Raw genomic sequence first — 25590 nt, 5'->3', positions numbered from 1 at the left:
ACAGTAGTTTCACGTTCTATCTCTATGTATTGTTTCCTCTTGCTGTAGCCCTAAGCAGTGACTGGCGAGAAACACTTTCATGGAAAGGGGTTGCCAAGCTTCCAAAAATTACGAATCTCCAGAAATCTCAGCAAATACTTTTTCACCCAAACTGGATGATACTTTCAGGTAATGATCAGTACACTAAGTCGACTTGGTTCCCAAAATTTCGTTCTTCTATGTTGAAGCATTCGTTTCCAGTAACAGATTGAATTTTTAGGTTTCACTCTGTTTTCTCCTATATTGATAGATATATTTGGAACTCTAAATCCAACACGGTTTGTGCTAGCTTCCTGAAACTTGACACAATAAAGTAGTTTCATGTTCTACCTCTATGTTTTGTTTCCTCTTGATGTAGCACTAAGCAGTGACTGGCGAGAAACACTTTCATGGAAAGGGGTTGCCAAGCTTCCAAAAATTTCGAATCTCTAGAAATCTCAGCAAATACTTTTTCACCCAAACTGGATGATACTTTCAGGTAATGATCAGTACACTAAGGCGACTTGGTTCCCCACATTTCGTTCTTCTACGTTGAAGCATTCGTTTCCAGTAACAGTTTGAATTTTTAGGTTTCACTCTGTTTTCTCCTATATTGATAGATGTATTTGGAACTCTAAATCCAACACGGTTTGTGCTAGCTTCTTGAAACTTGACACAATAAAGTAGTTTCACGTTCTATCTCTATGTTTTGTTTCCTCTTGATGTAGCCATAAGCAGTGACTGGCGAGAAACACTTTCATGGAAAGGGGTTGCCAAGCTTCCAAAAATTACGAATCTCCAGAAATCTCAGCAAATACTTTTTCACCCAAACTGGATGATACTTTCAGGTAATGATCAGTACACTAAGGCGATTTGGTTCCCAAAATTTCGTTCTTCTATGTTGAAGCGTTCGTTTCCAGTAACAGTTTGAATTTTTAGGTTTCACTCTGTTTTCTCATATATTGATAGATGTATTTGGAACTCTAAATCCAACACGGTTTGTGCTAGCTTCTTGAAACTTGACACAATGAATTAGTTTCAGGTTCTATCTCTATGTTTTGTTTCCTCTTGATGTAGCCCTAAGCAGTGACTGGCGAGAAACACTTTCATGGAAAGGGGTTGCCAAGCTTCCAAAAATTACGAATCTCCAGAAATCTCAGCAAATACGTTTTCACCCAAACTGGATGATACTTTCAGGTAATGATCAGTACACTAAGGCGACTTGGTTTCCCACATTTCGTTCTTCTATGTTGAAGCGTTCGTTTCCAGTAACAGTTTGAATTTTTAGGTTTCACTCTGTTTACTCCTATATTGATTGATGTATTTGGAACTCTAAATCCAACACGGTTTGTGCTAGCTTCTTGAAACTTGACACAGTACAGTAGTTTCACGTTCTATCTCTATGTTTTGTTTCCTCTTGCTGTAGCCCTAAGCAGTGACTGGCGAGAAACACTTTCATGGAAAGGGGTTGCCAAGCTTCCAAAATTACAAATCTCCAGAAATCTCAGCAAATACTTTTTCACCCAAACTGGATGATACTTTCAGGTAATGATCAGTACACTAAGGCGACTTGGTTCCCCACATTTCGTTCTTCTACGTTGAAGCGTTCGTTTCCAGTAACAGTTTGAATTTTTAGGTTTCACTCTGTTTTCTCCTATATTGATAGATGTATTTGGAACTCTAAATCCAACACGGTTTGTGCTAGCTTCTTGAAACATGACACAATAAAGTAGTTTCACGTTCTATCTCTATGTTTTGTTTCCTCTTGATGTAGCCCTAAGAAGTGACTGGCGAGAAACACTTTCATGGAAAGGGGTTGCCAAGCTTCCAAAAATTACGAATCTCCAGAAATCTCAGCAAATACTTTTTCACCCAAACTGGATGATACTTTCAGGTAATGATCAGTACACTAAGGCGACTTGGTTTCCCAAATTTCGTTCTTCTATGTTGAAGCGTTCGTTTCCAGTAACAGTTTGAATTTTTAGGTTTCACTCTGTTTACTCCTATATTGATAGACGTATTTGGAACTCTAAATCCAACACGGTTTGTGCTAGCTTCTTGAAACTTGACACGACACAGTACAGTAGTTTCACGTTCTATCTCTATGTTTTGTTTCCTCTTGCTGTAGCCCTAAGCAGTGACTGGCGAGAAACACTTTCATGGAAAGGGGTTGCCAAGCTTCCAAAAATTACGAATCTCCAGAAATCTCAGCAAATACTTTTTCACCCAAACTGGATGATACTTTCAGGTAATGATCAGTACACTAAGGCGACTTGGTTCCCAAAATTTCGTTCTTCTATGTTGAAGCATTCGTTTCCAGTAACAGTTTGAATTTTTAGGTTTCACTCTGTTTTCTCCTATATTGATAGATGTATTTGGAACTCTAAATCCAACACGGTTTGTGCTAGCTTCTTGAAACTTGACACAATAAAGTAGTTTCACGTTCTATCTCTATGTTTTGTTTCCTCTTGATGTAGCCCTAAGCAGTGACTGGCGAGAAACACTTTCATGGAAAGGGGTTGCCGAGCTTCCAAAAATTACGAATCTCCAGAAATCTCAGCAAATACTTTTTCACCCAAACTGGATGATACTTTCAGGTAATGATCAGTACACTAAGGCGACTTGGTTCCCCACATTTCGTTCTTCTACGTTGAAGCGTTCGTTTCCAGTAACAGTTTGAATTTTTAGGTTTCACTCTGTTTTCTCATATATTGATAGATGTATTTGGAACTCTAAATCCAACACGGTTTGTGCTAGCTTCTTGAAACTTGACAAAATAAAGTAGTTTCACGTTCTATCTCTATGTTTTGTTTCCTCTTGCTGTAGCCCTAAGCAGTGACTGGCGAGAAACACTTTCATGGAAAGGGGTTGCCAAGCTTCCAAAAATTACGAATCTCCAGAAATCTCAGCAAATATTTTTTCACCCAAACTGGATGATACTTTCAGGTAATGATCAGTACACTAAGGCGACTTGGTTTCCCAAATTTCGTTCTTCTATGTTGAAGCGTTCGTTTCCAGTAACAGTTTGAATTTTTAGGTTTCACTCTGTTTACTCCAATATTGATAGATGTATTTGGAACTCTAAATCAAACACGGTTTGTGCTAGCTTCTTGAAACTTGACACAGTACAGTAGTTTCATGTTCTATCTCTATGTTTTGTTTCCTCTTGCTGTAGCCCTAAGCAGTGACTGGCGAGAAACACTTTCATGGAAAGGGGTTGCCAAGCTTCCAAAAATTACGAATCTCCAGAAATCTCAGCAAATACTTTTTCACCCAAACTGGATGATACTTTCAGGTAATGATCAGTACACTAAGGCGACTTGGTTCCCAAAATTTCGTTCTTGTATGTTGAAGCATTCGTTTCCAGTAACAGTTTGAATTTTTAGGTTTCACTCTGTTTTCTCCTGTATTGATAGATATATTTGGAACTCTAAATCCAACACGGTTTGTGCTAGCTTCCTGAAACTTGACACAATAAAGTAGTTTCACGTTCTATCTCTATGTTTTGTTTCCTCTTGATGTAGCACTAAGCAGTGACTGGCGAGAAACACTTTCATGGAAAGGGGTTGCCAAGCTTCCAAAAATTTTGAATCTCTAGAAATCTCAGCAAATACTTTTTCACCCAAACTGGATGATACTTTCAGGTAATGATCAGTACACTAAGGCGACTTGGTTCCCCACATTTCGTTCTTCTACGTTGAAGCGTTCGTTTCCAGTAACAGTTTGAATTTTTAGGTTTCACTCTGTTTTCTCCTATATTGATAGATGTATTTGGAACTCTAAATCCAACACGGTTTGTGCTAACTTCTTGAAACTTGACACAATAAAGTAGTTTCACGTTCTATCTCTATGTTTTGTTTCCTCTTGATGTAGCCCTAAGCAGTGACTGGCGAGAAACACTTTCATGGAAAGGGGTTGCCAAGCTTCCAAAAATTACGAATCTCCAGAAATCTCAGCAAATACTTTTTCACCCAAACTGGATGATACTTTCAGGTAATGATCAGTACACTAAGGCGACTTGGTTCCCAAAATTTCGTTCTTCTATGTTGAAGCGTTCGTTTCCAGTAACAGTTTGAATTTTTAGGTTTCACTCTGTTTTCTCCTATATTGATAGATGTATTTGGAACTCTAAATCCAACACGGTTTGTGCTAGCTTCTTGAAACTTGACACAATAAAGTAGTTTCACGTTCTATCTCTATGTTTTGTTTCCTCTTGCTTTAGCCCTAAGCAGTGACTGGCGAGAAACACTTTCATGGAAAGGGGTTGCCAAGCTTCCAAAAATTACGAATCTCCAGAAATCTCAGCAAATATTTTTTCACCCAAACTGGATGATACTTTCAGGTAATGATCAGTACACTAAGGCGACTTGGTTCCCCACATTTCGTTCTTCTATGTTGAAGCGTTCGTTTCCAGTAACAGTTTGAATTTTTAGGTTTCACTCTGTTTTCTCCTATATTGATAGATGTATTTGGAACTCTAAATCCAACACGATTTGTGCTAGCTTCTTGAAACTTGACACAGTACAGTAGTTTCACGTTCTATCTCTATGTTTTGTTTCCTCTTGCTGTAGCCCTAAGCAGTGACTGGCGAGAAACACTTTCATGGAAAGGGGTTGCCAAGCTTCCAAAAATTACGAATCTCCAGAAATCTCAGCAAATACTTTTTCACCCAAACTGGATGATACTTTCAGGTAATGATCAGTACACTAAGGCGACTTGGTTCCCAAAATTTCGTTCTTGTATGTTGAAGCATTCGTTTCCAGTAACAGTTTGAATTTTTAGGTTTCACTCTGTTTTCTCCTATATTGATAGATATATTTGGAACTCTAAATCCAACACGGTTTGTGCTAGCTTCCTGAAACTTGACACAATAAAGTAGTTTCACGTTCTATCTCTATGTTTTGTTTCCTCTTGATGTAGCACTAAGCAGTGACTGGCGAGAAACACTTTCATGGAAAGGGGTTGCCAAGCTTCCAAAAATTTTGAATCTCTAGAAATCTCAGCAAATACTTTTTCACCCAAACTGGATGATACTTTCAGGTAATGATCAGTACACTAAGGCGACTTGGTTCCCCACATTTCGTTCTTCTACGTTGAAGCGTTCGTTTCCAGTAACAGTTTGAATTTTTAGGTTTCACTCTGTTTTCTCCTATATTGATAGATGTATTTGGAACTCTAAATCCAACACGGTTTGTGCTAACTTCTTGAAACTTGACACAATAAAGTAGTTTCACGTTCTATCTCTATGTTTTGTTTCCTCTTGATGTAGCCCTAAGCAGTGACCGGCGAGAAACACTTTCATGGAAAGGGGTTGCCAAGCTTCCAAAAATTACGAATCTCCAGAAATCTCAGCAAATACTTTTTCACCCAAACTGGATGATACTTTCAGGTAATGATCAGTACACTAAGGCGACTTGGTTCCCAAAATTTCGTTCTTCTATGTTGAAGCGTTCGTTTCCAGTAACAGTTTGAATTTTTAGGTTTCACTCTGTTTTCTCCTATATTGATAGATGTATTTGGAACTCTAAATCCAACACGGTTTGTGCTAGCTTCTTGAAACTTGACACAATAAAGTAGTTTCACGTTCTATCTCTATGTTTTGTTTCCTCTTGCTGTAGCCCTAAGCAGTGACTGGCGAGAAACACTTTCATGGAAAGGGGTTGCCAAGCTTCCAAAAATTACGAATCTCCAGAAATCTCAGCAAATATTTTTTCACCCAAACTGGATGATACTTTCAGGTAATGATCAGTACACTAAGCCCACTTGCTTCACCAAATTTTGTTCTTCTACGTTGAAGCGTTCGTTTCCAGTAACAGCTTGAATTTTTAGGTTTCACTCTGTTTACTCCTATATTGATAGATGTATTTGGAACTCTAAATCCAACACGGTTTGTGCTAGCTTCTTGAAACTTGACACAATAAAGTAGTTTCACGTTCTATATCTATGTTTTGTTTCCTCTTGATGTAGCCCTAAGCAGTGACTGGCGAGAAACACTTTCATGGAAAGGGGTTGCCAACCTTCCAAAAATTACGAATCTCCAGAAATCTCAGCAAATATTTTTTCACCCAAACTGGATGATACTTTCAGGTAATGATCAGTACACTAAGGCGACTTGGTTCCCCAAATTTAGTTCTTCTATGTTGAAGCATTCGTTTCCAGTAACAGTTTGAATTTTTAGGTTTCACTCTGTTTACTCCTATATTGATAGATGTATTTCGAACTCTAAATCCAACACGGTTTGTGCTAGCTTCTTGAAACTTGACACAATAAATTAGTTTCACGTTCTATCTCTATGTTGTGTTTCCTCTTGATGTAGCCCTAAGCAGTGACGGGCGAGGAACACTTTCATGGAAAGGGGTTGCCAAGCTTCCAAAAATTACGAATCTCCAGAAATCTCAGCAAACACTTTTTCACCCAAACTGGATGATACTTTCAGGTAATGATCAGTACACTAAGGCGACTTCGTTTCCCAAATTTCGTTCTTCTACGTTGAAGCGTTCGTTTCCAGTAACAGTTTGAATTTTTAGGTTTCACTCTGTTTACTCCTATATTGATAGATGTATTTGGAACTCTAAATCCAACACGGTTTGTGCTAGCTTCTTGAAACTTGACACAATAAAGTAGTTTTACGTTCTATCTCTATGTTTTGTTTCCTCTTGCTGTAGCCCTAAGCAGTGACTGGCGAGAAACACTTTCATGGAAAGGGGTTGCCAAGCTTCCAAAAATTACGAATCTCCAGAAATCTCAGCAAATATTTTTTCACCCAAACTGGATGATACTTTCAGGTAATGATCAGTACACTAAGGCGACTTGGTTCCCCACATTTCGTTCTTCTATGTTGAAGCGTTCGTTTCCAGTAACAGTTTGAATTTTTAGGTTTCACTCTGTTTTCTCCTATATTGATAGATGTATTTGGAACTCTAAATCCAACACGGTTTGTGCTAGCTTCTTGAAACTTGACACAATAAAGTAGTTTCACGTTCTATCTCTATATTTTGTTTCCTCTTGATGTAGCCCTAAGCAGTGACTGGCGAGAAACACTTTCATGGAAAGGGGTTGCCAAGCTTCCAAAAATTACGAAACTCCAGAAATCTCAGCAAATACTTTTTCACCCAAACTGGATGATACTTTCAGGTAATGATCAGTACACTAAGGCGAATTGGTTTCCCAAATTTCGTTCTTCTACGTTGAAGCGTTCGTTTCCAGTAACAGTTTGAATTTTTAGGTTTCACTCTGTTTTCTCCTATATTGATAGATGTATTTGGAACTCTAAATCCAACACGGTTTGTGCAGGCTTCTTGAAACTTGACACAATAAAGTAGTTTCACGTTCTATCTCTATGTTTTGTTTCTTCTTGATGTAGCCCTAAGCAGTGACTGGCGAGAAACACTTTCATGGAAAGGGGTTGCCAAGCTTCCAAAAATTATGAATCTCCAGAAATCTCAGCAAATACTTTTTCACCCAAACTGGATGATACTTTCAGGTAATGATCAGTACACTAAGGCGACTTGGTTCCCCACATTTCGTTCTTCTACGTTGAAGCGTTCGTTTCCAGTAACAGTTTGAATTTTTAGGTTTCACTCTGTTTTCTCCTATATTGATAGATGTATTTGGAACTCTAAATCCAACACGGTTTGTGCTAGCTTCTTGAAACTTGACACAATAAAGTAGTTTCACGTTCTATCTCTATGTTTTGTTTCCTCTTGCTGTAGCCCTAAGCAGTGACTGGCGAGAAACACTTTCATGGAAAGGGGTTGCCAAGCTTCCAAAAATTACGAATCTCCAGAAATCTCAGCAAATATTTTTTCACCCAAACTGGATGATACTTTCAGGTAATGATCAGTACACTAAGCCCACTTGCTTCACCAAATTTTGTTCTTCTACGTTGAAGCGTTCGTTTCCAGTAACAGCTTGAATTTTTAGGTTTCACTCTGTTTACTCCTATATTGATAGATGTATTTGGAACTCTAAATCCAACACGGTTTGTGCTAGCTTCTTGAAACTTGACACAATAAAGTAGTTTCACGTTCTATATCTATGTTTTGTTTCCTCTTGATGTAGCCCTAAGCAGTGACTGGCGAGAAACACTTTCATGGAAAGGGGTTGCCAACCTTCCAAAAATTACGAATCTCCAGAAATCTCAGCAAATATTTTTTCACCCAAACTGGATGATACTTTCAGGTAATGATCAGTACACTAAGGCGACTTGGTTCCCCAAATTTAGTTCTTCTATGTTGAAGCATTCGTTTCCAGTAACAGTTTGAATTTTTAGGTTTCACTCTGTTTACTCCTATATTGATAGATGTATTTCGAACTCTAAATCCAACACGGTTTGTGCTAGCTTCTTGAAACTTGACACAATAAATTAGTTTCACGTTCTATCTCTATGTTGTGTTTCCTCTTGATGTAGCCCTAAGCAGTGACGGGCGAGGAACACTTTCATGGAAAGGGGTTGCCAAGCTTCCAAAAATTACGAATCTCCAGAAATCTCAGCAAACACTTTTTCACCCAAACTGGATGATACTTTCAGGTAATGATCAGTACACTAAGGCGACTTCGTTTCCCAAATTTCGTTCTTCTACGTTGAAGCGTTCGTTTCCAGTAACAGTTTGAATTTTTAGGTTTCACTCTGTTTACTCCTATATTGATAGATGTATTTGGAACTCTAAATCCAACACGGTTTGTGCTAGCTTCTTGAAACTTGACACAATAAAGTAGTTTTACGTTCTATCTCTATGTTTTGTTTCCTCTTGCTGTAGCCCTAAGCAGTGACTGGCGAGAAACACTTTCATGGAAAGGGGTTGCCAAGCTTCCAAAAATTACGAATCTCCAGAAATCTCAGCAAATATTTTTTCACCCAAACTGGATGATACTTTCAGGTAATGATCAGTACACTAAGGCGACTTGGTTCCCCACATTTCGTTCTTCTATGTTGAAGCGTTCGTTTCCAGTAACAGTTTGAATTTTTAGGTTTCACTCTGTTTTCTCCTATATTGATAGATGTATTTGGAACTCTAAATCCAACACGGTTTGTGCTAGCTTCTTGAAACTTGACACAATAAAGTAGTTTCACGTTCTATCTCTATATTTTGTTTCCTCTTGATGTAGCCCTAAGCAGTGACTGGCGAGAAACACTTTCATGGAAAGGGGTTGCCAAGCTTCCAAAAATTACGAAACTCCAGAAATCTCAGCAAATACTTTTTCACCCAAACTGGATGATACTTTCAGGTAATGATCAGTACACTAAGGCGAATTGGTTTCCCAAATTTCGTTCTTCTACGTTGAAGCGTTCGTTTCCAGTAACAGTTTGAATTTTTAGGTTTCACTCTGTTTTCTCCTATATTGATAGATGTATTTGGAACTCTAAATCCAACACGGTTTGTGCAGGCTTCTTGAAACTTGACACAATAAAGTAGTTTCACGTTCTATCTCTATGTTTTGTTTCTTCTTGATGTAGCCCTAAGCAGTGACTGGCGAGAAACACTTTCATGGAAAGGGGTTGCCAAGCTTCCAAAAATTACGAATCTCCAGAAATCTCAGCAAATACTTTTTCACCCAAACTGGATGATACTTTCAGGTAATGATCAGTACACTAAGGCGACTTGGTTCCCCACATTTCGTTCTTCTACGTTGAAGCGTTCGTTTCCAGTAACAGTTTGAATTTTTAGGTTTCACTCTGTTTTCTCCTATATTGATAGATGTATTTGGAACTCTAAATCCAACACGGTTTGTGCTAGCTTCTTGAAACTTGACACAATAAAGTAGTTTCACGTTCTATCTCTATGTTTTGTTTCCTCTTGCTGTAGCCCTAAGCATTGACTGGCGAGAAACACTTTCATGGAAAGGGGTTGCCAAGCTTCCAAAAATTACGAATCTCCAGAAATCTCAGCAAATACTTTTTCACCCAAACTGGATGATACTTTCAGGTAATGATCAGTACACTAAGGCGACTTGGTTCCCCACATTTCGTTCTTCTACTTTGAAGCGTTCGTTTCCAGTAACAGTTTGAATTTTTAGGTTTCACTCTGTATTCTCCTATATTGATAGATGTATTTGGAACACTAAATCCAACACGGTTTGTGCTAGCTTCTTGAAACTTGACACAATAAAGTAGTTTCACGTTCTATCTCTATGTTTTGTTTCCTCTTGATGTAGCCCTAAGCAGTCTGGCGAGAAACACTTTCATGGAAAGGGGTTGCCAAGCTTCCAAAAATTACGAAACTCCAGAAATCTCAGCAAATACTTTTTCACCCAAACTGGATGATACTTTCAGGTAATGATCAGTACACTAAGGCGACTTGGTTTCCCAAATTTCGTTCTTCTATGTTGAAGCGTTCGTTTCCAGTAACAGTTTGAATTTTTAGGTTTCACTCTGTTTTCTCTAATATTGATAGATGTATTTGGAACTCTAAATCCAACATGGTTTGTGCAGGCTTCTTGAAACTTGACACAATAAAGTAGTTTCACGTTCTATCTCTATGTTTTGTTTCTTCTTGATGTAGCCCTAAGCAGTGACTGGCGAGAAACACTTTCATGGAAAGGGGTTGCCAAGATTCCAAAAATTACGAATCTCCAGAAATCTCAGCAAATCCTTTTCACCCAAACTGGATGATACTTTCAGGTAATGATCAGTACACTAAGGCGACTTGGTTTGCCAAATTTCGTTCTTCTATGTTGAAGCGTTCGTTTCCAATAACAGTTTGAATTTTTAGGTTTCACTCTGTTTTCTCCTATATTGATAGATGTATTTGGAACTCTAAATCCAACATGGTTTGTGCTAGCTTCTTGAAACTTGACACAATAAAGTAGTTTCACGTTCTATCTCTATGTTTTGTTTCCTCTTGCTGTAGCCCTAAGCAGTGACTGGCGAGAAACACTTTCATGGAAAGGGGTTGCCAAGCTTCCAAAAATTACGAATCTCCAGATCTCAGCAAATATTTTTTCACCCAAACTGGATGATACTTTCAGGTAATGATCAGTACACTAAGGCGACTTGGTTCCCCACATTTCGTTCTTCTACGTTGAAGCGTTCGTTTCCAGTAACAGTTTGAATTTTTAGATTTCACTCTGTTTTCTCCTATATTGATAGAAGTATTTGGAACTCTAAATCCAACACGGTTTGTGCTAGCTTCTTGAAACTTGACACAATAAAGTAGTTTCACGTTCTATCTCTATGTTTTGTTTCCTCTTGATGTAGCCCTAAGCAGGACTGGCGAGAAACACTTTCAAGGAAAGGGGTTGCCAAGCTTCCAAAAATTACGAAACTCCAGAAATCTCAGCAAATACTTTTTCACCCAAACTGGATGATACTTTCAGGTAATGATCAGTACACTATGGCGACTTGGTTTCCCAAATTTCGTTCTTCTATGTTGTAGCGTTCGTTTCCTGTAACAGTTTGAATTTTTAGGTTTCACTCTGTTTTCTCCTATATTGATAGATGTTTTTGGAACTCTAAATCCAACACGGTTTGTGCTGGCTTCTTGAAACTTGACACAATAAAGTAGTTTCACGTTCTATCTCTATGTTTTGTTTCTTCTTGATGTAGCCCTAAGCAGTGACTGGCGAGAAACACTTTCATGGAAAGGGGTTGCCAAGCTTCCAAAAATTACGAATCTCCAGAAATCTCAGCAAATATTTTTTCACCCAAACTGGATGATACTTTCAGGTAATGCTCAGTACACTAAGGCGACTTGGTTCCCCAAATTTAGTTCTTCTATGTTGAAGCATTCGTTTCCAGTAACAGTTTGAATTTTTAGGTTTCACTCTGTTTACTCCTATATTGATAGATGTATTTGGAACTCTAAATCCAACACGGTTTGTGCTAGCTTCTTGAAACTTGACACAATAAATTAGTTTCACGTTCTATCTCTATATTTTGTTTCCTCTTGATGTAGCCCTAAGCAGTGACGGGCGAGAAACACTTTCATGGGAAGGGGTTGCCAAGCTTCCTAAAATTACGAATCTCCAGAAATCTCAGCAAACACTTTTTCACCCAAACTGCATGATACTTTCAGGTAATGATCAGTACACTACGGCGACTTTGTTTCCCAAATTTCGTTCTTCTATGTTGAAGCGTTCGTTTCCAGTAACAGTTTGAATTTTTCGTTTCACTCTGTTTACACCTATATTGATAGATGTATTTGGAACTCTAAATCAAACACGGTTTGTGCTAGCTTCTTGAAACTTGACACAATAAAGTAGTTTCACGTTCTATCTCTATGTTCTGTTTCCTCTTGCTGTAGCCCTAAGCAGTGACTGGCGAGAAACACTTTCATGGAAAGGGGTTGCCAAGCTTCCAAAAATTACGAATCTCCAGAAATCTCAGCAAACATTTTTTCACCCAAACTGGATGATACTTTCAGGTAATGATCAGTACACTAAGGCGACTTGGTTCCCCACATTTCGTTCTTCTACGTTGAAGCGTTCGTTTCCAGTAACAGTTTGAATTTTTAGGTTTCACTCTGTTTTCTCCTATATTGATAGATGTATTTGGAACTCTAAATCCAACACGGTTTGTGCTAGCTTCTTGAAACTTGACACAATAAAGTAGTTTCACGTCCTATCTCTATGTTTTGTTTCCTCTTGATGTAGCCCTAAGCAGTGACTGGCGAGAAACACTGTCATGGAAAGGGGTTGCCAAGCTTCCAAAAATTACGAAACTCCAGAAATCTCAGCCAATACTTTTTCACCCAAACTGGATGATACTTTCAGGTAATGATCAGTACACTAAGGCGACTTGGTTTCCCAAATTTCGTTCTTCTATGTTGAAGCGTTCGTTTCCAGTAACAGTTTCAATTTTTAGGTTTCACTCTGTTTTCTCCTATATTGATAGATGTATTTGGAACTCTAAATCCAACACGGTTTGTGCTAGCTTCTTGAAACTTGACACAATAAAGTAGTTTCACGTTCTATATCTATGTTTTGTTTCCTCTTGATGTAGCCCTAAGCAGTGACTGGCGAGAAACACTTTCATGGAAAGGGGTTGCCAAGCTTCCAAAAATTACGAATCTCCAGAAATCTCAGCAAATATTTTTTCACCCAAACTGGATGATACTTTCAGGTAATGATCAGTACACTAAGGCGACTTGGTTCCCCAAATTTAGTTCTTCTATGTTGAAGCATTCGTTTCCAGTAACAGTTTGAATTTTTAGGTTTCACTCTGTTTACTCCTATATTGATAGATGTATTTGGAACTCTAAATCCAACACGGTTTGTGCTAGCTTCTTGAAACTTGACACAATAAATTAGTTTCACGTTCTATCTCTATGTTTTGTTTCCTCTTGATGTAGCCCTAAGCAGTGACGGGCGAGAAACACTTTCATGGAAAGGGGTTGCCAAGCTTCCAAAAATTACGAATCTCCAGAAATCTCAGCAAACACTTTTTCACCCAAACTGGATGATACTTTCAGGTAATGATCAGTACACTAAGGCGACTTCGTTTCCCAAATTTTGTTCTTCTATGTTGAAGCATTCGTTTCCAGTAACAGTTTGAATTTTTAGGTTTCACTCTGTTTACTCCTATATTGATAGATGTATTTGGAACTCTAAATCAAACACGGTTTGTGCTAGCTTCTTGAAACTTGACACAATAAAGTAGTTTCACGTTCTATCTCTATGTTCTGTTTCCTCTTGCTGTAGCCCTAAGCAGTGACTGGCGAGAAACACTTTCATGGAAAGGGGTTGCCAAGCTTCCAAAAATTACGAATCTCCAGAAATCTCAGCAAATATTTTTTCACCCAAACTGGATGATACTTTCAGGTAATGATCAGTACACTAAGGCGACTTGGTTCCCCACATTTCGTTCTTCTACGTTGAAGCGTTCGTTTCCAGTAACAGTTTGAATTTTTAGGTTTCACTCTGTTTTCTCCTATATTGATAGATGTATTTGGAACTCTAAATCCAACACGGTTTGTGCTAGCTTCTTGAAACTTGACACAATAAAGTAGTTTCACGTTCTATCTCTATGTTTTGTTTCCTCTTGATGTAGCCCTAAGCAGTGACTGGCGAGAAACACTTTCATGGAAAGGGGTTGCCAAGCTTCCAAAAATTACGAAACTCCAGAAATCTCAGCAAATACTTTTTCACCCAAAATGGATGATACTTTCAGGTAATGATCACTACACTAAGGCGACTTCGTTTCCCAAATTTCGTTCTTCTACGTTGAAGCGTTCGTTTCCAGTAACAGTTTGAATTTTTAGGTTTCACTCTGTTTACTCCTATATTGATAGATGTATTTGGAACTCTAAATCCAACACGGTTTGTGCTAGCTTCTTGAAACTTGACACAATAAAGTAGTTTTACGTTCTATCTCTATGTTTTGTTTCCTCTTGCTGTAGCCCTAAGCAGTGACTGGCGAGAAACACTTTCATGGAAAGGGGTTGCCAAGCTTCCAAAAATTACGAATCTCCAGAAATCTCAGCAAATATTTTTTCACCCAAACTGGATGATACTTTCAGGTAATGATCAGTACACTAAGGCGACTTGGTTCCCCACATTTCGTTCTTCTATGTTGAAGCGTTCGTTTCCAGTAACAGTTTGAATTTTTAGGTTTCACTCTGTTTTCTCCTATATTAATAGATGTATTTGGAACTCTAAATCCAACACGGTTTGTGCTAGCTTCTTGAAACTTGACACAATAAAGTAGTTTCACGTTCTATCTCTATATTTTGTTTCCTCTTGATGTAGCCCTAAGCAGTGACTGGCGAGAAACACTTTCATGGAAAGGGGTTGCCAAGCTTCCAAAAATTACGAAACTCCAGAAATCTCAGCAAATACTTTTTCACCCAAACTGGATGATACTTTCAGGTAATGATCAGTACACTAAGGCGAATTGGTTTCCCAAATTTCGTTCTTCTACGTTGAAGCGTTCGTTTCCAGTAACAGTTTGAATTTTTAGGTTTCACTCTGTTTTCTCCTATATTGATAGATGTATTTGGAACTCTAAATCCAACACGGTTTGTGCAGGCTTCTTGAAACTTGACACAATAAAGTAGTTTCACGTTCTATCTCTATGTTTTGTTTCTTCTTGATGTAGCCCTAAGCAGTGACTGGCGAGAAACACTTTCATGGAAAGGGGTTGCCAAGCTTCCAAAAATTATGAATCTCCAGAAATCTCAGCAAATACTTTTTCACCCAAACTGGATGATACTTTCAGGTAATGATCAGTACACTAAGGCGACTTGGTTCCCCACATTTCGTTCTTCTACGTTGAAGCGTTCGTTTCCAGTACCAGTTTGAATTTTTAGGTTTCACTCTGTTTTCTCCTATATTGATAGATGTATTTGGAACTCTAAATCCAACACGGTTTGTGCTAGCTTCTTGAAACTTGACACAATAAAGTAGTTTCACGTTCTATCTCTATGTTTTGTTTCCTCTTGCTGTAGCCCTAAGCATTGACTGGCGAGAAACACTTTCATGGAAAGGGGTTGCCAAGCTTCCAAAAATTACGAATCTCCAGAAATCTCAGCAAATACTTTTTCACCCAAACTGGATGATACTTTCAGGTAATGATCAGTACACTAAGGCGACTTGGTTCCCCACATTTCGTTCTTCTACTTTGAAGCGTTCGTTTCCAGTAACAGTTTGAATTTTTAGGTTTCACTCTGTATTCTCCTATATTGATAGATGTATTTGGAACTCTAAATCCAACACGGTTTGTGCTAGCTTCTTGAAACTTGACACAATAAAGTAGTTTCACGTTCTATCTCTATGTTTTGTTTCCTCTTGATGTAGCCCTAAGCAGTCTGGCGAGAAACACTTTCATGGAAAGGGGTTGCCAAGCTTCCAAAAATTACGAAACTCCAGAAATCTCAGCAAATACTTTTTCACCCAAACTGGATGATACTTTCAGGTAATGATCAGTATACTAAGGCGACTTGGTTTCCCAAATTTTGTTCTTCTATGTTGAAGCGTTCGTTTCCAGTAACAGTTTGAATTTTTAGGTTTCACTCTGTTTTCTCTAATATTGATAGATGTATTTGGAACTCTAAATCCAACATGGTTTGTGCAGGCTTCTTGAAACTTGACACAATAAAGTAGTTTCACGTTCTATCTCTATGTTTTGTTTCTTCTTGATGTAGCCCTAAGCAGTGACTGGCGAGAAACACTTTCATGGAAAGGGGTTGCCAAGATTCCAAAAATTACGAATCTCCAGAAATCTCAGCAAATACTTTTTCACCCAAACTGGATGATACTTTCAGGTAATGATCAGTACACTAAGGCGACTTGGTTTGCCAAATTTCGTTCTTCTATGTTGAAGCGTTCGTTTCCAATAACAGTTTGAATTTTTAGGTTTCACTCTGTTTTCTCCTATATTGATAGATGTATTTGGAACTCTAAATCCAACACGGTTTGTGCTAGCTTCTTGAAACTTGACACAATAAAGTAGTTTCACGTTCTATCTCTATGTTTTGTTTCCTCTTGCTGTAGCCCTAAGCAGTGACTGGCGAGAAACACTTTCATGGAAAGGGGTTGCCAAGCTTCCAAAAATTACGAATCTCCAGAAATCTCAGCAAATATTTTTTCACCCAAACTGGATGATACTTTCAGGTAATGATCAGTACACTAAGGCGACTTGGTTCCCCACATTTCGTTCTTCTACGTTGAAGCGTTCGTTTCCAGTAACAGTTTGAATTTTTAGATTTCACTCTGTTTTCTCCTATATTGATAGAAGTATTTGGAACTCTAAATCCAACACGGTTTGTGCTAGCTTCTTGAAACTTGACACAATAAAGTAGTTTCACGTTCTATCTCTATGTTTTGTTTCCTCTTGATGTAGCCCTAAGCAGTGACTGGCGAGAAACACTTTCATGGAAAGGGGTTGCCAAGCTTCCAAAAATTACGAAACTCCAGAAATCTCAGCAAATACTTTTTCACCCAAACTGGATGATACTTTCAGGTAATGATCAGTACACTATGGCGACTTGGTTTCCCAAATTTCGTTCTTCTATGTTGTAGCGTTCGTTTCCTGTAACAGTTTGAATTTTTAGGTTTCACTCTGTTTTCTCCTATATTGATAGATGTATTTGGAACTCTAAATCCAACACGGTTTGTGCTGGCTTCTTGAAACTTGACACAATAAAGTAGTTTCACGTTCTATCTCTATGTTTTGTTTCTTCTTGATGTAGCCCTAAGCAGTGACTGGCGAGAAACACTTTCATGGAAAGGGGTTGCCAAGCTTCCAAAAATTACGAATCTCCAGAAATCTCAGCAAATACTTTTTCACCCAAACTGGATGATACTTTCAGGTAATGATCAGTACACTAAGGCGACTTGGTTTCCCAAATTTCGTTCTTCTATGTTGAAGCGTTCGTTTCCAGTAACAGTTTGAATTTTTAGGTTTCACTCTGTTTTCTCCTATATTGATAGATGTATTTGGAACTCTAAATCCAACACGGTTTGTGCAGGCTTCTTGAAACTTGACACAATAAAGTAGTTTCACGTTCTATCTCTATGTTTTGTTTCCTCTTGATGTAGCCCTAAGCAGTGACTGGCGAGAAACACTTTCATGGAAAGGGGTTGCCAAGCTTCCAAAAATTACGAATCTCCAGAAATCTCAGCAAATATTTTTTCACCCAAACTGGATGATACTTTCAGGTAATGCTCAGTACACTAAGGCGACTTGGTTCCCCAAATTTAGTTCTTCTATGTTGAAGCATTCGTTTCCAGTAACAGTTTGAATTTTTAGGTTTCACTCTGTTTACTCCTATATTGATAGATGTATTTGGAACTCTAAATCCAACACAGTTTGTGCTAGCTTCTTGAAACTTGACACAATAAATTAGTTTCACGTTCTATCTCTATATTTTGTTTCCTCTTGATGTAGCCCTAAGCAGTGACGGGCGAGAAACACTTTCATGGGAAGGGGTTGCCAAGCTTCCAAAAATTACGAATCTCCAGAAATCTCAGCAAACACTTTTTCACCCAAACTGCATGATACTTTCAGGTAATGATCAGTACACTACGGCGACTTTGTTTCCCAAATTTCGTTCTTCTATGTTGAAGCGTTCGTTTCCAGTAACAGTTTGAATTTTTAGGTTTCACTCTGTTTACACCTATATTGATAGATGTATTTGGAACTCTAAATCAAACATGGTTTGTGCTAGCTTCTTGAAACTTGACACAATAAAGTAGTTTCACGTTCTATCTCTATGTTCTGTTTCCTCTTGCTGTAGCCCTAAGCAGTGACTGGCGAGAAACACTTTCATGGAAAGGGGTTGCCAAGCTTCCAAAAATTACGAATCTCCAGAAATCTCAGCAAACATTTTTTCACCCAAACTGGATGATACTTTCAGGTAATGATCAGTACACTAAGGCGACTTGGTTCCCCACATTTCGTTCTTCTACGTTGAAGCGTTCGTTTCCAGTAACAGTTTGAATTTTTAGGTTTCACTCTGTTTTCTCCTATATTGATAGATGTATTTGGAACTCTAAATCCAACACGGTTTGTGCTAGCTTCTTGAAACTTGACACAATAAAGTAGTTTCACGTCCTATCTCTATGTTTTGTTTCCTCTTGATGTAGCCCTAAGCAGTGACTGGCGAGAAACACTGTCATGGAAAGGGGTTGCCAAGCTTCCAAAAATTACGAAACTCCAGAAATCTCAGCCAATACTTTTTCACCCAAACTGGATGATACTTTCAGGTAATGATCAGTACACTAAGGCGACTTGGTTTCCCAAATTTCGTTCTTCTATGTTGAAGCGTTCGTTTCCAGTAACAGTTTCAATTTTTAGGTTTCACTCTGTTTTCTCCTATATTGATAGATGTATTTGGAACTCTAAATCCAACACGGTTTGTGCTAGCTTCTTGAAACTTGACACAATAAAGTAGTTTCACGTTCTATATCTATGTTTTGTTTCCTCTTGATGTAGCCCTAAGCAGTGACTGGCGAGAAACACTTTCATGGAAAGGGGTTGCCAAGCTTCCAAAAATTACGAATCTCCAGAAATCTCAGCAAATATTTTTTCACCCAAACTGGATGATACTTTCAGGTAATGATCAGTACACTAAGGCGACTTGGTTCCCCAAATTTAGTTCTTCTATGTTGAAGCATTCGTTTCCAGTAACAGTTTGAATTTTTAGGTTTCACTCTGTTTACTCCTATATTGATAGATGTATTTGGAACTCTAAATCCAACACGGTTTGTGCTAGCTTCTTGAAACTTGACACAATAAATTAGTTTCACGTTCTATCTCTATGTTCTGTTTCCTCTTGCTGTAGCCCTAAGCAGTGACTGGCGAGAAACACTTTCATGGAAAGGGGTTGCCAAGCTTCCAAAAATTACGAATCTCCAGAAATCTCAGCAAATATTTTTTCACCCAAACTGGATGATACTTTCAGGTAATGATCAGTACACTAAGGCGACTTGGTTCCCCACATTTCGTTCTTCTACGTTGAAGCGTTCGTTTCCAGTAACAGTTTGAATTTTTAGGTTTCACTCTGTTTTCTCCTATATTGATAGATGTATTTGGAACTCTAAATCCAACACGGTTTGTGCTAGCTTATTGAAACTTGACACAATAAAGTAGTTTTACGTTCTATCTCTATGTTTTGTTTCCTCTTGATGTAGCCCTAAGCAGTGACTGGCGAGAAACACTTTCATGGAAAGGGGTTGCCAAGCTTCCAAAAATTACGAAACTCCAGAAATCTCAGCCAATACTTTTTCACCCAAACTGGATGATACTTTCAGGTAATGATCAGTACACTAAGGCGACTTGGTTTCCCAAATTTCGTTCTTCTATGTTGAAGCGTTCGTTTCCAGTAACAGTTTGAATTTTTAGGTTTCACTCTGTTTTCTCCTATATTGTTAGATGTATTTGGAACTCTAAATCCAACACGGTTTGTGCTGGCTTCTTGAAACTTGACACAATAAAGTAGTTTCACGTTCTATCTCTATGTTTTGTTTCTTCTTGATGTAGCCCTAAGCAGTGACTGGCGAGAAACACTTTCATGGAAAGGGGTTGCCAAGCTTCCAAAAATTACGAATCTCCAGAAATCTCAGCAAATACTTTTTCACCCAAACTGGATGATACTTTCAGGTAATGATCAGTACACTAAGGCGACTTGGTTTCCCAAATTTCGTTCATCTATGTTGAAGCGTTCGTTTCCAGGAACAGTTTGAATTTTTAGGTTTCACTCTGTTTTCTCCTATATTGATAGATGTATTTGGAACTCTAAATCCAACACGGTTTGTGCTAGCTTCTTGAAACTTGACACAATAAAGTAGTTTCACGTTCTATATCTATGTTTTGTTTCCTCTTGATGTAGCCCTAAGCAGTGACTGGCGAGAAACACTTTCATGGAAAGGGGTTGCCAAGCTTCCAAAAATTACGAATCTCCAGAAATCTCAGCAAATATTTTTTCACCCAAACTGGATGATACTTTCAGGTAATGATCAGTACACTAAGGCGAATTGGTTTCCCAAATTTCGTTCTTCTACGTTGAAGCGTTCGTTTCCAGTAACAGTTTGAATTTTTAGGTTTCACTCTGTTTTCTCCTATATTGATAGATGTATTTGGAACTCTAAATCCAACACGGTTTGTGCTAGCTTCTTGAAACTTGACACAATAAATTAGTTTCACGTTCTATCTCTATGTTCTGTTTCCTCTTGCTGTAGCCCTAAGCAGTGACTGGCGAGAAACACTTTCATGGAAAGGGGTTGCCAAGCTTCCAAAAATTACGAATCTCCAGAAATCTCAGCAAATATTTTTTCACCCAAACTGGATGATACTTTCAGGTAATGATCAGTACACTAAGGCGACTTGGTTCCCCACATTTCGTTCTTCTACGTTGAAGCGTTCGTTTCCAGTAACAGTTTGAATTTTTAGGTTTCACTCTGTTTTCTCCTATATTGATAGATGTATTTGGAACTCTAAATCCAACACGGTTTGTGCTAGCTTATTGAAACTTGACACAATAAAGTAGTTTTACGTTCTATCTCTATGTTTTGTTTCCTCTTGATGTAGCCCTAAGCAGTGACTGGCGAGAAACACTTTCATGGAAAGGGGTTGCCAAGCTTCCAAAAATTACGAAACTCCAGAAATCTCAGCCAATACTTTTTCACCCAAACTGGATGATACTTTCAGGTAATGATCAGTACACTAAGGCGACTTGGTTTCCCAAATTTCGTTCTTCTATGTTGAAGCGTTCGTTTCCAGTAACAGTTTGAATTTTTAGGTTTCACTCTGTTTTCTCCTATATTGTTAGATGTATTTGGAACTCTAAATCCAACACGGTTTGTGCTGGCTTCTTGAAACTTGACACAATAAAGTAGTTTCACGTTCTATCTCTATGTTTTGTTTCTTCTTGATGTAGCCCTAAGCAGTGACTGGCGAGAAACACTTTCATGGAAAGGGGTTGCCAAGCTTCCAAAAATTACGAATCTCCAGAAATCTCAGCAAATACTTTTTCACCCAAACTGGATGATACTTTCAGGTAATGATCAGTACACTAAGGCGACTTGGTTTCCCAAATTTCGTTCATCTATGTTGAAGCGTTCGTTTCCAGGAACAGTTTGAATTTTTAGGTTTCACTCTGTTTTCTCCTATATTGATAGATGTATTTGGAACTCTAAATCCAACACGGTTTGTGCTAGCTTCTTGAAACTTGACACAATAAAGTAGTTTCACGTTCTATATCTATGTTTTGTTTCCTCTTGATGTAGCCCTAAGCAGTGACTGGCGAGAAACACTTTCATGGAAAGGGGTTGCCAAGCTTCCAAAAATTACGAATCTCCAGAAATCTCAGCAAATATTTTTTCACCCAAACTGGATGATACTTTCAGGTAATGATCAGTACACTAAGGCGACTTGGTTCCCCAAATTTAGTTCTTCTATGTTGAAGCATTTGTTTCCAGTAACAGTTTGAATTTTTAGGTTTCACTCTGTTTACTCCTATATTGATAGATGTATTTGGAACTCTAAATCCAACACGGTTTGTGCTAGCTTCTTGAAACTTGACACAATAAATTAGTTTCACGTTCTATCTCTATGTTTTGTTTCCTCTTGATGTAGCCCTAAGCAGTGACGGGCGAGAAACACTTTCATGGAAAGGGGTTGCCAAGCTTCCAAAAATTACGAATCTCCAGAAATCTCAGCAAACACTTTTTCACCCAAACTGGATGATACTTTCAGGTAATGATCAGTACACTAAGGCGACTTCGTTTCCCAAATTTTGTTCTTCTATGTTGAAGCATTCGTTTCCAGTAACAGTTTGAATTTTTAGGTTTCACTCTGTTTACTCCTATATTGATAGATGTATTTGGAACTCTAAATCAAACACGGTTTGTGCTAGCTTCTTGAAACTTGACACAATAAAGTAGTTTCACGTTCTATCTCTATGTTCTGTTTCCTCTTGCTGTAGCCCTAAGCAGTGACTGGCGAGAAACACTTTCATGGAAAGGGGTTGCCAAGCTTCCAAAAATTACGAATCTCCAGAAATCTCAGCAAATATTTTTTCACCCAAACTGGATGATACTTTCAGGTAATGATCAGTACACTAAGGCGACTTGGTTCCCCACATTTCGTTCTTCTACGTTGAAGCGTTCGTTTCCAGTAACAGTTTGAATTTTTAGGTTTCACTCTGTTTTCTCCTATATTGATAGATGTATTTGGAACTCTAAATCCAACACGGTTTGTGCTAGCTTCTTGAAACTTGACACAATAAAGTAGTTTCACGTTCTATCTCTATGTTTTGTTTCCTCTTGATGTAGCCCTAAGCAGTGACTGGCGAGAAACACTTTCATGGAAAGGGGTTGCCAAGCTTCCAAAAATTACGAAACTCCAGAAATCTCAGCAAATACTTTTTCACCCAAAATGGATGATACTTTCAGGTAATGATCAGTACACTAAGGCGACTTGGTTTCCCAAATTTCGTTCTTCTATGTTGAAGCGTTCGTTTCCAGTAACAGTTTGAATTTTTAGGTTTCACTCTGTTTTCTCCTATATTGATAGATGTATTTGGAACTCTAAATCCAACACGGTTTGTGCTAGCTTCTTGAAACTTGACACAATAAAGTAGTTTCACGTTCTATCTCTATGTTTTGTTTCCTCTTGCTGTAGCCCTAAGCAGTGACTGGCGAGAAACACTTTCATGGAAAGGGGTTGCCAAGCTTCCAAAAATTACGAATCTCCAGAAATCTCAGCAAATATTTTTTCACCCAAACTGGATGATACTTTCAGGTAATGATCAGTACACTAAGGCGACTTGGTTCCCCAAATTTAGTTCTTCTACGTTGAAGCGTTCGTTTCCAGTAACAGTTTGAATTTTTAGGTTTCACTCTGTTTTCTCCTATATTGATAGATATATTTGGAACTCTAAATCCAACACGGTTTGTGCTAGCTTCTTGAAACTTGACACAATAAAGTAGTTTCACGTTCTATCTCTATGTTTTGTTTCCTCTTGATGTAGCCCTAAGCAGTGACTGGCGAGAAACACTTTCATGGAAAGGGGTTGCCAAGCTTCCAAAAATTACGAAACTCCAGAAATCTCAGCCAATACTTTTTCACCCAAACTGGATGATACTTTCAGGTAATGATCAGTACACTAAGGCGACTTGGTTTCCCAAATTTCGTTCTTCTATGTTGAAGCGTTCGTTTCCAGTAACAGTTTGAATTTTTAGGTTTCACTCTGTTTTCTCCTATATTGATAGATGTATTTGGAACTCTAAATCCAACACGGTTTGTGCTGGCTTCTTGAAACTTGACACAATAAAGTAGTTTCACGTTCTATCTCTATGTTTTGTTTCTTCTTGATGTAGCCCTAAGCAGTGACTGGCGAGAAACACTTTCATGGAAAGGGGTTGCCAAGCTTCCAAAAATTACGAATCTCCAGAAATCTCAGCAAATACTTTTTCACCCAAACTGGATGATACTTTCAGGTAATGATCATTACACTAAGGCGACTTGGTTTCCCAAATTTCGTTCTTCTATGTTGAAGCGTTCGTTTCCAGTAACAGTTTGAATTTTTAGGTTTCACTCTGTTTTCTCCTATATTGATAGATGTATTTGGAACTCTAAATCCAACACGGTTTGTGCTAGCTTCTTGAAACTTGACACAATAAAGTAGTTTCACGTTCTATCTCTATGTTTTGTTTGCTCTTGATGTAGCCCTAAGCAGTGACTGGCGAGAAACACTTTCATGGAAAGGGGTTGCCAAGCTTCCAAAAATTACGAAACTCCAGAAATCTCAGCAAATACTTTTTCACCCAAACTGGATGATACTTTCAGGTAATGATCAGTACACTAAGGCGACTTGGTTTCCCAAATTTCGTTCTTCTATGTTGAAGCATTCGTTTCCAGTAACAGTTTGAATTTTTAGGTTTCACTCTGTTTTCTCCTATATTGATAGATGTATTTGGAACTCTAAATCCAACACGGTTTGTGCTGGCTTCTTGAAACTTGACACAATAAAGTAGTTTCACGTTCTATCTCTATGTTTTGTTTCTTCTTGATGTAGCCCTAAGCAGTGACTGGCGAGAAACACTTTCATGGAAAGGGGTTGCCAAGCTTCCAAAAATTACGAATCTCCAGAAATCTCAGCAAATACTTTTTCACCCAAACTGGATGATACTTTCAGGTAATGATCAGTACACTAAGGCGACTTGGTTTCCCAAATTTCGTTCTTCTATGTTGAAGCGTTCGTTTCAAGTAACAGTTTGAATTTTTAGGTTTCACTCTGTTTTCTCCTATATTGATAGATGTATTTGGAATTCTAAATCCAACACGGTTTGTGCTAGCTTCTTGAAACTTGACACAATAAAGTAGTTTCACGTTCTATCTCTATGTTTTGTTTGCTCTTGATGTAGCCCTAAGCAGTGACTGGCGAGAAACACTTTCATGGAAAGGGGTTGCCAAGCTTCCAAAAATTACGAAACTCCAGAAATCTCAGCAAATACTTTTTCACCCAAACTGGATGATACTTTCAGGTAATGATCAGTACACTAAGGCGACTTGGTTTCCCAAATTTCGTTCTTCTATGTTGAAGCATTCGTTTCCAGTAACAGTTTGAATTTTTAGGTTTCACTCTGTTTTCTCCTATATTGATAGATGTATTTGGAACTCTAAATCCAACACGGTTTGTGCTGGCTTCTTGAAACTTGACACAATAAAGTAGTTTCACGTTCTATCTCTATGTTTTGTTTCTTCTTGATGTAGCCCTAAGCAGTGACTGGCGAGAAACACTTTCATGGAAAGGGGTTGCCAAGCTTCCAAAAATTACGAATCTCCAGAAATCTCAGCAAATACTTTTTCACCCAAACTGGATGATACTTTCAGGTAATGATCAGTACACTAAGGCGACTTGGTTTCCCAAATTTCGTTCTTCTATGTTGAAGCGTTCGTTTCAAGTAACAGTTTGAATTTTTAGGTTTCACTCTGTTTTCTCCTATATTGATAGATGTATTTGGAATTCTAAATCCAACACGGTTTGTGCTAGCTTCTTGAAACTTGACACAATAAAGTAGTTTCACGTTCTATCTCTATGTTTTGTTTCCTCTTGCTGTAGCCCTAAGCAGTGACTGGCGAGAAACACTTTCATGGAAAGGGGTTGCCAAGCTTCCAAAAATTACGAATCT

This window comes from Spermophilus citellus (genome assembly GCF_964194105.1).
Source record: "Spermophilus citellus genome assembly, chromosome: 8".
NCBI lineage: Eukaryota > Metazoa > Chordata > Mammalia > Rodentia > Sciuridae > Spermophilus > Spermophilus citellus.
Note: the sequence above shows the minus strand (reverse complement) of the source record.